This window comes from Sciurus carolinensis, chromosome 13 (genome assembly GCF_902686445.1).
Source record: "Sciurus carolinensis chromosome 13, mSciCar1.2, whole genome shotgun sequence".
In the NCBI taxonomy this organism is placed as follows: Eukaryota; Metazoa; Chordata; class Mammalia; order Rodentia; family Sciuridae; genus Sciurus; species Sciurus carolinensis.
This window is the reverse complement of record NC_062225.1, coordinates 53,609,503-53,623,981: the sequence shown is the minus strand read 5'-3', so window position 1 is coordinate 53,623,981 and position 14,479 is coordinate 53,609,503.

Here is a 14,479-nt window from a genome sequence, read left to right as displayed (position 1 = left end):
CATCTACATCAGGATTAGAAGTTGTTGGGATAAATTAATATACACTTAAGGTTAACTATGCTAGATGTTTAAGCATAGAGAACATGATTATGTTTGAAAATAGTGAATGAACCAAATAAGCTTTATTGTATGAGCTAATAATCTTTACAGAGCTTAGGCAAAAGAAGATGAATACATTTTACCTTGTTGATTCTTGATATTCTGAAAGGAATTGTCATGAGACCCTAAATCCCTGAATTCACAAGTACTAATAGACCTCACTATCGCCCAAGGAGTCTTTGACAAGGTCAGAAATCATGGACAAAGCAAATCCCTGCTGAATTACAAATGCTAAGTCGATGAGCAATCTACTTGGCTAACTTACCAGCTAACATATTTCCCTCCCAAACCTACTCCTACAGAGATTCAAAACAGCATCATAATCCAAATCCAAGCCTCTGCAAAAGTACAAATTACTCTGTTATAAACTTCTAACACACAGTAACTGTTGAAACCCAAATATTAAATCTAGGAATGCAAAGTCCTTCTGTAAGTAGGTCGTATTCTTAGTTACTGAATGACTCATTGGCAAACTTTCTCATATGAGATCCTGAACTTAAATGCTTTGTTTTTAGGTTGACAGTAGGTATGGTATTGAATAGAAGAGGTGTTCTGTTTAAGCATTTACCGAAGACATAAATTAATCTCACTTGGGAAAGTGAAATGCATAGGTCAATTGCTTCCAGTCAGATGAGGAGTCAATAGAGCTATGTGACAGTGGTGACCATGTATGGGCTTTCCCAGGAAAGTCCCATTTATACTTGTTTTCCCAGCATTTAGTTTAACTTAGAACATGTCCAGAACAAAAGTACCTGAATATGGCTGGTTAATTATAAGGTCACCCTGTAACTCTGATCTTTTACCTCTAAATTTGAAACTTATTAACTGGATATTTTTATTTTCACTTGGAAAATGTTTTTTTCCTGGAGTTTATCAAAAGTAGTTTGCAGGCTGATTTATTTCTCTGGGAATAGGAAAGCATAGAAAGCTAACTCATACTGTGAAATGTTTTCTCCAACTTAATCCTGTAGGTACTTTGCCCCACTATTCAGAGTGAGCTATTAGAACATTCAAATTAAATATTTTAAATAGAAAACACTTTTCCTGCACTTGCCAATCTTTTGTACAGATATTTAAATAAATGATCTTCCCTTAGTTTCTAAAAGGTTCAGGGAATATAATTGATCCTCAATCATAAGAATCATAGAGTTCAAAGAGTTTGACAATTTATCAAGTTGACCAGGCAGTGTTTGGAGATATATCTATTATCCTCTATAGGGTGTCACAAAGAAGGGATATAAAATTATCTGAAGATTTTGCATGAACAGTATGAACTTATCAACATTTTCTGTTCTTACAGGAAAGACTTCATCTGTACTTGCAATTTAAGCTGAGACTCTAGACTTGCCTACATGGGACAATAGGAGGCAAACATTTACTTATTCAAACATTGAGTATTTCGATTTGCTATATGAACAGCACCATTTTAGTTTCTAGAGAGACTGAGAAGAATAAAACAGAGTATCAGTTTTCAAGCATCTTTTGACATATAGAGCTCAGGTTTTATTTCTCAAAGAGAAGTAAATGAAAGGAAATAACATTTTAGAACTATACAATCCTGAAAGGGTTCATGTTCATAAGTTTTTAGATGGTCCTGTTGATTCTCAAAGGTACCTATAAAAGGAAAAATCATTTTTTCCTGGGAGAGTTCTTTTCATTTCATAGAAGTAAAGATCATTAAGTTGGGAAAATATTGTAGCTTTGGAATCATTGTCAATTGCATTTTTGTTGCAGAGGGGGGAAAAAAAACCCAACCTTTTGTTTTGTTTTGCTTAAAGGAGTGGAACATTGAGTAATTCTCAAAGTGGAAAATGGCTCTTTAGCTATCAAGTAGTGCAGTTATGGCCTTCAGCAAAGACTATATCCATCAAGCCAGATTATTAGTAAAGTTCTTCAATGTGGTAACTTCAAAATGCACTTGGTCACTTACTCCAATGTATGCCAGTTTTAATGTCAGTAAGTAATTCTTAGGAACAAATGTTGAATCTTCTTACTTATGAAAATACTCCACCTAATTTTCTTGTTCTTGACCCAGTAAGATGAAGGCAACCTGGCTGGTCTCCTAGAAAGAATATTAGAGGCTTCCATTAACTAAACCACTGGCATGATTGTTGAGTTTCATAAGACATTAAATTTATGCCTTAGGAAATAACAATTGCATGCAAGAAACAGAAAAACAGCAATTCTAGACTATCTAGAAAAGACAGTGTGTGATCCGGGCAGAAACATGCAATGGGGAGAGGAGGTCAGGACAAGGGTCTGGGAGAGGGTATAGTGCACCTTGAAGCAGAACGGAGAGCTAGGCAGAAAGGAAACATGGTAGAGGGGGTAAGAGCTGGGACTGTTTCATAGTGGGATGAATTTTAGGGTATAACTTTATTCCCAATGCCAGGGATCCACATTCTACCTATATATATTTGTTAAGCAATAATGATAAAAAATATCCATTCTTATTAATGAAACTTATGTGAAAATATAATTACATTTAGGATCAAAAAAATAATATTTCTTCCAAGTCACTATTGGTGGTGTAGCCTACTTGATTTCAGACTTAGTCTAGGCATTTTACAAAGTGCATTTTTCAGCCAGGTACACTGGCAATCCCAGTGATTCAGGAGGCCCAGGCAAGATAATGGCTAGTTCAAGACCAGCCTGGACAACTGAGTGAGAACCTATCTCAAATTAAAAAAAATAAAAAGTGCTGGAGGTGTAACTCAATGCTAGAGTACTTACCTTAGCATGAGTGCCTTGGGTTTGACTCCCCATATTGCAAAAATACATAAATAAATAAATAAATAAATAAATAAATAAATAAATAAATTTAAAAGGCATATTTTCAATCATGTTTAAAGACTCAATTGTGGATTTTTCAATTCAATATTACATTATGAACCCTTTCCATATGAATTATGCATCTATTTTAATTCTTCAAGTACATCTACTATATTTTTTATACCTCCTACCTGATTTTACCTTTGAATAACCTCTCATTTATTATTATTACATAACATTTGATACTATCATCTTTGTATATAACACTATTTTTCCATCACGGAGTCACTTAGAGGGGAATGTGGTAGAGTAGACAAAACATAGAATTTGGAATTAATTAGATCTGGTTTTAATTTTTCAGTTCTGTTGCTTATAGTTTATGATCTTAAGCAATGTAGCTAGCTTCTCTTAGCTTTGGTTTTCTAAAATATGAAATGAGCATTACTCTGGTTACTTTGTAGAAGTATTTTGAAAGTGAGATTTAATAATGGAGAAATGCTTGATAAATAATGGTCATTATTAAGTAATGGTCATTATTTACAGTAATATTAACTTGACATTATGTGGCCCTTCTTAGAGATAAAGGAAAATGATGGGCAAAGCAATACCTTGGGAGTGGAGAGATTTTCTAAGGAAAACTTGAGAAGTAAACTCAAAGGGTAATTTGTAGCCTGACTTAGTAGGATTGAGTGTTTTTTCAATTCTGCCTCTGAGTCTCTGGGTAACCAGGTGCTGTTCATGATTCTAGAGCAAAAGAGTTTTTTAATGAAAGTGATCTAATAAAATGAATAATTAGTCTTGTTTTCCCCCCTGGTTAATCAACCCCAATATTATTAATGTTTCCCTATCAGACCTTTTGCTTTCCACATTAATCCTATGATTCTCTCTGTAGATTTCCACTTATGTAGATGTAGCTCCTATTTAAGTCTGTGAGATGAATCCTTCTCCATTTAGTCCCTACCCAAACATAGGTAACTCCTAGTTAGGCACAGAAAATGAAAATTTAAAATTGCCTAACCACAGAAAACACCCTCCTCCAAAAGAAAAACAAAACACAAGGACAAAACTCTATACTTGAACCTTAATTCCAAATCTCTGTCTAGCAAAATCAATGAAATGGTAGAATCTTGAAAGGAGACTGCATACAATATATAAAATACTTTGAAAGGTATTTTATTACTGAAATAATTAAAAAATATATATGTATTCATATAGGTTCTTCAAAGATTTATTCTCTCAATTACCAATAAAAAGAACTGAAGGAGTACCTGGTGGACCAGGCAGGATTAGAGTTGATGGAAGACAGATGCACTTGATGTAGTACCTCAGTTTTACAAAACCTCACTTAATGCTTATTCCTGGACAAGTGACAGCTGACAGAGTGGCTCATGATGAACTGTTTAGATTTTTAAAAAGTCTCAGTCCCTGCTTCTCAGGTTAAATGAATCAAATTCTTAAGTCTTATTTATAAGAAGTTAGAAACTTGGTTCTTTTAAGGTAAAAAATAATTTAGCAAAAACCAAAAACCTAAGCAGATATAGTTTCTGAAAAGTCACCAAGATGTGTTGTCTTTGTTTTTTTTTTCAAGAAAAAAAAATAGTTAAAGGAGGTACATGGCCTTATTGTGATTTTGGCACATTTACTGAAATTTATAAATATTGCTGTTCCCTGCTTGGGATTGGAATTATTTTGTTTCCTTCCTAGGAATGAATGGCAATTGTGAACAATATTTGTTTGTTGGTTTTTGTAATACTCTTAATGAAGACTTTAAATGACTTTGCCTTCTCTATATCAATTTACTTCTCCACAAATATATCACAGATGTCATTAAAGTAATTAAAATAATATGAACTTAGGAAATTAGCATCTAGAAGTTGTGTAAAATACCTTTCTTATAAAAACACGTCCTTTTTTCATTTTCTTAAAATTGAAATAGAACTATATTATTTCCTTCTTAAAAGCCTTTTCCATTAAAGGTGTGTCCTAAAACATTAGATTTTTTTTCTAATTTATTCTGTCACCTATTATTAACTATTTACAAATACATATACTAAGGGAACTTCCATTTAAAAAACATTTGTTCAATTTCTTCATAAATTTCTTCTTTAATGAAGTAAAAGGAGTGAAGTAAAAAATACCTGGGATACCATATTGACTATATAAACAAAGGGAGGAAGTGGGCAGAGATTGGCAGATAGAATTTGATGTTTGATGTTTAAAAGGAACCACGGCTAGGGGATATGTCAACATGTCATTCCATTTCTCTTCAGCTTTTAAAAAATTTTTCACCTCCTGAAGCAAATTTTTGCCTTCTTAGTCTTTTCCCCTCCTGATTGCTGCCCCTACATGGAAATTTAATTCTACAGAAATACCATATACCTCTTTTTTTTACATCTATGCTCTATGCATAAAAAGTATAAGATTTTTCACCTGCCCATGTTTGCTCCTATGGAGTTGATGTTGTTCCCAAAAGCATTCATGCTCCATGTGGACATACTGTGTTTAAGAGACAGACTGTGCAAATGATAAGATGGAAGAGGAATTGTCTATACCATAAAGAACTACAGGAGCTGTTTGAATAGATAATTTCAGAATCAACATTCTTTTTGGGGAGGGTTGTATAGAGAAGGAAAACCCCAGTGTTCTTTCAGGAGGAGCTGCCATGCACTATATCCACAGTGCAAAGTTGGGTTTGAGTTGGTCTGGTGTGTACAGAGAGGGTGGCTTTCCCATTGCATCCACAATTTGAATCGTGTCCTACTAAAATGATATGCTAGAGTCCTAATGCCCAGTATTTCAAAATGTGATATTGTTTAGAGATAGGAACCTTATAGATACTCAACTTCAAATTAAAGTAAGATGACTAGGGTGGGTCCTGATCTACTATAGATGGTGCCCCTACAAAAAGGGGAACTTTGAACACTGTTAGTCTACGAGGGGGGCCATTAAGTAATTCCACAGCCTGGGTGGCTTAAATAACATAATTTTTTTTCTCATAATTCTGGAGGCTAGAAGTCCAAAATCAAGTTACCACTGGAGTTGGTGTCCAGTTAGGCCTCTCTTCCTGATTGTAGGTGGCCATCTGCCTCTCATATGACCTCATTTAATCTTAATTACCTCCTTGTAGGCCCCATTTTCAATCATATTTATACCAGGATAAAGGCTTCAACATAAAAATTTTGGAGGGACAATATTCAGATGTTATGAAGTGACACAAGAAGAAAATGGTCATCAATAAGCTAAAGAGAGAGACCTGGAAAAATCCTTCCTTGACCCATCAGAGGCAATCAAAACTGTCAACACCTGGATTTCAGACCTCTAACCTCCAGAAGTGAAACAAGAATTTTCTTTTGTTTAAATCATCCAGTTTTTGCCACTTTATCATAGCAGCCTTAGCAAACTAGTGCAGTGGTCATCTCACAGTCTCATTAAGTAGACTCATGTGCTAGCTCTTGGTCATTAGCCTGAGATGCTTGAGGTGTAGATCAAAGAAGTAAAAGAAAAGGAAGGAAACAGAATTTGAATCCATATATCGGAGTGATATCTGTTCCACTACTCTGCTGTAGGCAAAACTCCATGCTGGCATTGCTATTCCTGGGACTTGCTATCCATTGTCCTGCAATTAGGAGTAATTGCTGTCTGTAGAAGAGACCACTGGAGGTTTCTTGGAACATCCAGATGGGGCTCACATCACCAAGAAAGAGAAGAAAGGATGGTATAAGGGATAAGGAGGCAGGAATGCAGACAGAGTTGGAGATAAAGTTGATTTAAAGAAACTAGTAAAAATAAAGTCATTTGGAATGGAAAACCAAGTAAGTTCCTGAAAAAGGAATGACTTACCTAAAAGATATGGTTATGGCAGGAAAATATATTTGTAGAAAATGGTCAGAGAACATATCCCTATTTGATGGGGAAGACTGGTCAGAATCAGGAAAACGAGAGAACAGCAAGTGAAATGTATTGAATATTCCCAGTAAATATTATTTTTCTTTTTTAAGGGGGAAAGTTTCCAGCTGCTGCTAAGGCTAAGTAACTGGATTCCTGGTCTTCCTTGAGCAAATTCTGTTCTTTCCTGCTTTAGCACATTTTTTGATTAAGAAACCACCTCTGTAATATTAAATCATGGAGCCAGAATTGACTGATATCATGATACAATGGAAATAACAGAATCTGACATACATGACATGAGTTTAAAGATTTGAAAAGGAATTAAAATGACTTTTAGCCATCTTAATATAACTCATTTTTATAGTGATCTTTAGAGGTCTCTTAATTCCATTTTCCTATGCCTGATATGAAATTTTTTCTATTACCCTTTCTCTCTCTCTCTCTCTCTCTCTCTCTCTCTCTCTCTCTCTCACACACACACACACACACACACACACACACACACACACAGACACATTTTGTCTCCATCTGATTCTGCTGTTGAATAGCAGATTTTTAGTCCTCTATTTCAACAGGTTGGATTTTTAGCAAAATAGCTTTTTTTTAAAAAAAGAAATTTAATGGTTGTGGTTGTATTATGATATAATAGAAGTTGTTTACTTTTGCTAAAGTAAGGGAGAAAAATGGAGTGAAATCAACCATGATTTTTTTTCATGCTAGCTTTTCTTATTTAGAAGATTGTTACTGATGACATGGCAGAAAACATATTGCTATATTAACAGGGTCACTCAGTCACAAAATCCTATTAATGTGGAAAATGACAGAACCTAGCCGTGTGGTGACAAATAAGGCAAGTTTTCACCTTTTATTCTCAAGACTTCTTGTTCAAATTTTCATGGACGGCAGGGAGGTTGAGCACAGATCCAAGTGATATGCACGACTCTGTGAAAAACACAGTTCATATATCAGCAGTATTGACTTTTTACTAATTTTTATTCTTTTTTTAGTTTTTATAAAAATGATGGCAGCAAACTAAATCCAGGGAATATGTTTCAAATTTGTGTTTATATAAGAATAATCTACAGAATAGAAAGGAACCTGCTGAGTAGAAAATTTCAAAATAAACATATACATTCATAACATTGCTGACATGTTTACTATTTTTTTAGAACTAAAGGCACCAAATAGTCATTTGCATTTTGAATGATAGTAAATGCATTTCAGATTTAGTTGTCGATTTAATGAAGCCTCAAATATTGATTTTAGTGAAACAGTAAAATAGAAAATAAAAATAAAGAGGATCATTATAATGGTATCCCAGAGGGAATAACCATGGTCACTTCAGTCAATGATAAACTGACTTTAGTGGTGTGGATTAGGCAAATAAAAATAAAGATTGCCTTGATTTAGCTTAAGGAGGAAAAGAAATCTTGGAGTTTTATGACTTCATAAATTGTTCTGAATGTTTAACATCCCATGAAGAAGAAGCAAACAATGAAGATACTTCAATTCAAGAATACACACCCAGTATACTCAGGCAAAAGACTTGTCATTCAGATTTAGCATCTTGTTATCCCTGTTCACATTGCTAAAAGGACTTTGACTGTTTTCAAAACATTTTCATGAAAACATGATGGATTGTTTTGCTTCTTTTAAACACCTGAAAATCTGATCTGTCTTGATGGTATTGTAGCTTCTGAAACATTGTACACAAGGGTACTTATTTCAGTACTTTATGACTTTTTTTGGATACAGATAAATTACACACAGTTTCAGAAGAAAACTATTCTTGCATGTGGTGGTAACTGAACTGTCTGGACCCATCAAATACTTTCATTTCTTATTAAACATTAGGAAAATTAAATTAAATGTTTAATTAAAATAAATAAAGTAAATAAATAAATGTTTTATTTACTATAAGGTTGATAAATCAGAATCATAAAAAAATTAAGAGCTAATTTCCCAGTTGGTGGGGCATTGTGACATACCTTACATAGGCTAAAACTATAAAGATCCTGCTCTTTCTCCATATTCTATTAGAATTTCTGGAATGAGAAAGAAAGGGATGGTAGTAGAATTTGCTTATATACTCATTCCTGCTTTTCTGAATATAAAAGATATAATACATCTTTTCAACAGAATGCTTGTTATTAATTCTATCTAGAATATTCTTATCATGCCATTCAACTTTTCTGGAGACCAACTTTCCCTAGAGATTCACTGACACTTGCTTATATGACCCATGTTACCTTCCCTACACCTGGCCAGCAATGATTCGCTCTCTGATGCCTTAGGCCATTTATTTGGCCTTATTATAGACCTCTTTGTTTTCTTTCTTTTCTGAGGTATATACTGTATAGTTTTAGCTTATGACTCTCAAGATCAAGAATTTCAATTTATATATGCTCTTTAACACTTATGAAGCAATATATACTAAATATGCTACACACTGTTCTCTTAACAAATGCTAATCATGCTTTGATTTTTGCTTTGGTTACTGTGAAGTCCCAAATTCAACTTATGTTTTATATTTGTAAATGTATAGACCCTCTCTTGCCTCTAAAGTTCCATCCTATTTTTTTCCTGAATCTGAAATCTACTGTTAACATATTTCTTAACTTATTATTAACATATTTCTAATTTTATTATTTTTGTACAAAATGATAGGTGAATAAATAAGTGGTTAATGTATATTTGTCATTGATTTGATAAAAAAATATTTTTTGACTACTGTGATATGTGTTTTGGAACTTGGTTCCTGTTTATAATAAATTTAATCTATTGAGAGAAAAGTTACAGACATAAACAGTCCAGCTTATGAAATAATATTATATGTGTAAGAACATGGTTTTAGTGAATGGATTTAGTCTAAAGAACAGAAGGATGGCTTCAAGGTGACATATAAAATGGGTGCAGAATAAGGTTGAACTTTGGCTAGTTAAATTTTGGGGAAGACAATTTATGAAATGGAATTAGCATAAACCAAGAAAAATTTTGGAAAGAACATAAGATTTGATAAATTAGAACCATCCTAAAGAGATGAGACTATATACAATTGTTTGAAATAGATGATGTTAGCTATATAAATAAAAGTACATCAAATGAACCATTAATTAAATTGACAGAAAAAATGTAAAATTGATGAATAAATTCAAGGACTGATCCTTTGAGAATAATACTGTAGATAAAATTGTTACAAAGATAATTTGGAAAAAAGGAGAGAAATAAAAAATAATATTAGAAATGAGGAAGTAGATAAAAACTCACAGATATAATAGAGCTTATTTCAATAAAATAAGATACCATCTGCTCAACCAGAAAATAAATCAGATTATAAAGTTGTGATAATTAAATGGGAAAATATAAATGCAGGAATAAACTTACAGACTAAAGAAATTGGAAAAAGATATCCAGAAGGAACCCTAGATGCACACATAAATTTAATACTTTATAAAGATGGTGATTCAAATCAGTTAGAAATAGATTATTCAATAACTTGTGTCAGGCAACTGGCTGATCAGTTAGAAAAATATAGATTGTTTTCTCACACCATGTGGGGAAATTGGTAAAACTTTAAAAAATACATAAAATTGCTAAAAAGAAAATGTAAATATTTGCACATTCTTGGTATTAGAAACCATCATTTTGAAAATGACCCAACTTCTACAATAAGCTGATAGGAATTTTTATTAAAGCAAACAAGTAGACAAAAGCAATGAAGTCTATTTAGGAAACAACAGAACAAAAATTGCTTTGTATAGATGGTTGAGTAAGTAAACACCATTCAGAGCCTCTACTTTTCTGTTGCTAAAAATCTAAATTATGTGGCCCTGACATGGAGAACACACACACAAACACACACACACTTTTTCTCCTTAAATGAATACGTTTTAGGAAATAGTTATGTATGAGTTATGTTTGTAATCGTGTATGTGCCCATGCATATACATACGTATCCCTAAGTGATTTTAGTTTCAAATAGAAAGAAATGGACTATGACATAAATAGAAGAGGAAAATTTGAAAGGATATTGGGTGGGTCACAGAATCCCCAGGAAGGGTTTAAAAGAAAAAGGTCAGGGATCAGGCAGGCTAAGTAGTATAAGCCATAGTCAAATCATACTGTGGAGGTCTTTGCTGCTACCACTACCTGTGAAAATGTTCCCACTGCCATAGCTGGAAACAATTGTCCTCTCTTCTTTGTACAGTATTTGTTTGGTGACACCACTTTTGGATTCTTCTATTGACTTCCAGGGCGGAGAGGGAAAATACCTATCTGATTTCCATTCCTGTAGTGAGAGGCAACCATGACACTCACAACTTATTCCTCACAAAGGGGAACAAGCATGGATTTGCAGATTTGTCAGTGTGTGGGTGTATATCTCCTGAGATAGCATCTAATTTGATTTTGCTATGAATAAAATGATGCTGTTAGTGACTTTCTACCTAAAATATGTATTATGGCTAATTAGTAAGGATTCACTATACACCAAATACTGTGTATAGCAAGTGTGTTGCATGCAAGTGATTTTTTTTTTCCCATTCAAGAGGGTATAGGCTGGAAGGAAAGATTAGCTTATGTGGAATATCTAAGGAGTAGTATAAAATAGCATACATCAAGTTTTACCAGGATTGACACAATTAATATATGCTTGTTTTTGAAAGGAACGATTTAAGTGATTTGCACAGTTGAGAAGACCTCATTAAAAAGTACAAATTTGAAATAGACTTTGAAAGATAGATAATATTTGTTACATATTGCCTATATATCAGTATGTAGATAAACATATTTATATGTGGACAAGTGTGAGTTTACGTTAGTAATTATAAATATATCTTCATCCAAGATAGGATACAATTAATGAAATAGTTGCTTAGTAAATTGAACATAGTGCATTTCAATGTGGGTTCAATTTTTCTCAAACAATTCTTTGATTTTTGTAATAAGGCCTTGAGCTAAAATATTCTCAATTGTTTTGTGAACGTATTCATCAAGTACATACACACAATGAATAGTATATTTGTAATTAGTATACACTGTGATGAATTTTTACAAAGTGAACACATCTAACAAGCACCACACAGATTGAGAAGCATAGCATTTCACACATCCTGAAAGCCCCAGGTGTGCCCAAGCCAGTCCCAATGCTTTCCCCACAGGTGACCAATATCTTGACATCTATCACTGTAGTCTTACCTGAGAACTTTATATCAGTGGAATTACACAGAATGTACTCTTTTGTTCAGTTTCTCTCTTAGCACTACATTTGTGATATTTATCCATTTGTTGCATAAAACCATGTTACCCTCCCCCATGACTCTTGTCCATTGTAGAATCCATCATAATTTATTTATCCACTCCGTGCAGGTTGATTTTATTGCTTCTAAATTTGGGCTTCATCAATATTGCTGCTATAAACATTCCTTTTGATAAACATGCAGGGGTGACATTTCTTGCTCTCAGGTATAAATGTATCAAGATTTAGTAGATACTGGCAAATGGTTTTCAGGAGTGCTTGCTCCAATTTCCATTTTCTCCAACCTGTGGCTGAGGATTCTTGTTCTTCAAATTCTTTCCAGTGCTCACTATTTAACCATTTATTTGTTTTTGTGTCTATAATTCACTATTCTTGTGCTTATATAGTGGTTTCTCAATGTGGTATTAATCTGGATTTGCTAAGACAACAAATGAATTAACAATTTCGCTGGTCTAATGGACATTTGCATATCCTTTCTTTACCTTTTGTGATGAAATGCCTGTTCAAATTTTTTGGCCATTATATTTTATTTGGTTGTTTGTTACTGATTTTTTTTTTCTTTCCCCTGTATCCTAGATAAGTCTTTACTATTTATATTGGAAATATTTTCTTCTGCCCTTCTTACTCTTGGTCTTTTGAGTAACAATGGTTTTAATTTTAGTCAGGTCCAATTTGTCAATATTTCCATTTATGTTTGGTGCATGTGTGTGTCCCAAGCTCAAGGGTTAGTTTCACAAATCTGCACCTCCCCTTCTGTTTCAGCTGTCAGGAAACTATTGAGCAGCTCTAATTCATTCTATCTAGAAGTCCTAGCTCAAAGTATCAATTCAGTATGAAGCTATTTCTGATTCCTTTTTAACAAAAATTAATCATTCATTTTTATTTACTCACTGTGAACTGATATTATCTCTACTGTATCTTCATATTCATCTTCAAATATCTAAAGATTTGGTACTTAATAAATATTGGTTGAATTGAATCAAACTGATAAATACAACTTCTCCCAACATTACTTACTCCTCTTCACAAAACAAAAATAAAAGAAAGGGGGGACGATCCAAGATGGCGGCCTAGAGGGAGACTGCACCCCCAGTCGCTCCAGAACCCAGGAGTTAAGAAGGGGAGGCATTGAGAGACTCAGACTGAAATAGAGCCACAGGTGAGTCTGCCCACTGGGTAAAGCTCGGCCCGGGTGGCAGGCCCAGATAGAGGTGGCTTATCGGAGCCGGGCAGGGCAGCTAGAGTCATCCACAGGCAGCCCTGCGCACTCCGGTGGTGGGCCCCGCCCACACAGCCAGCTTCTCCAGGTTCTCGGAACGGAACTGGCCCGCTAGTGAGAGCCTTTCTGACCAGAACAAGCTCCGAGTCCCGGAGCCAGTGCAGCGCAACATACTCCGGCACACAAGCAGCTTCAGGGACCAGGATAGGGCAGCCAGAGACCTCCCCAAGTAGCCTGGACCCCTGCGGTGGGAGGTGCCTTCCAAGGCTAGCTTCTCAGACCAGACCGCCCAGTGAGAGGTTTTCTACATAGAACCAGCCGCAAGTCCCCGAACCAACGGAGAGCTTCGATCTGCAAGCAGCCTCTGGGATCAGGGCAGGGCAGCCAGAGACCTCTTCAGGCGGCTCTGCCCACTCCAGCTGCAGGCTCTCTTCACGGGGCGATCCAAGATGGCGGCCTAGAGGGAGACTGCACCCCCAGTCACTCCAGAACCCAGGAGTTAAGAAGGGGAGGCATTAAGAGACTCGGACTGAAATAGAGCCACAGGTGAGTCTGCCCACTGGGTAAAGCTCGGCCCGGGTGGCAGGCCCAGATAGAGGTGGCTTATCGGAGCCAGGCAGGGCAGCTAGAGTCTTCCCAAGGTAGCCTTCCACACTCCGGCAGTGGGCTCCTCCCACACGGCCAGCTGCACGGTGCAGGCCCACAGTGAGAGCATTTCCGCACAGAACCAGTTCCAAACCGTGGAACCAGTAGGGGGCTAGGGGCAGTTTTCTTCGGATGTGCTGCTTTATCAGATTCCTCCAAGACATCAGGCTACTGAAGGCTGGGAGGTGATACACTGGAAATCTACCGGGACACTATAAGCCAATAGCGGAAAACTGCAATATCTCAGGGTCCCACTGACAGCTGACCAATATGAGAAAACAAGGGAAGAAAATGTCCCAAACAAACCAAGATACTACATCAATAAAACCGAATGACAGCACAGCAGAAGAAATGTCAGAAAGGGAGTTCAGAATGTACGTAATTAAAACGATCAGGGAAGCAAATGAGGAGATGAAAGAGCAAATGCAGGCATTGAAGGAGGAGATGAAAGAGCAAATGCAGGCATTAAATGATTGCACCAATCAACAGTTAAAAGACCAAATACGGGAAGCAAGAGATCATTTCAATAAAGAGTTAGAGATACTGAAAAAAAACCAAACTGAAATCCTTGAAATGAAGGAAACAATAAACCAAATTAA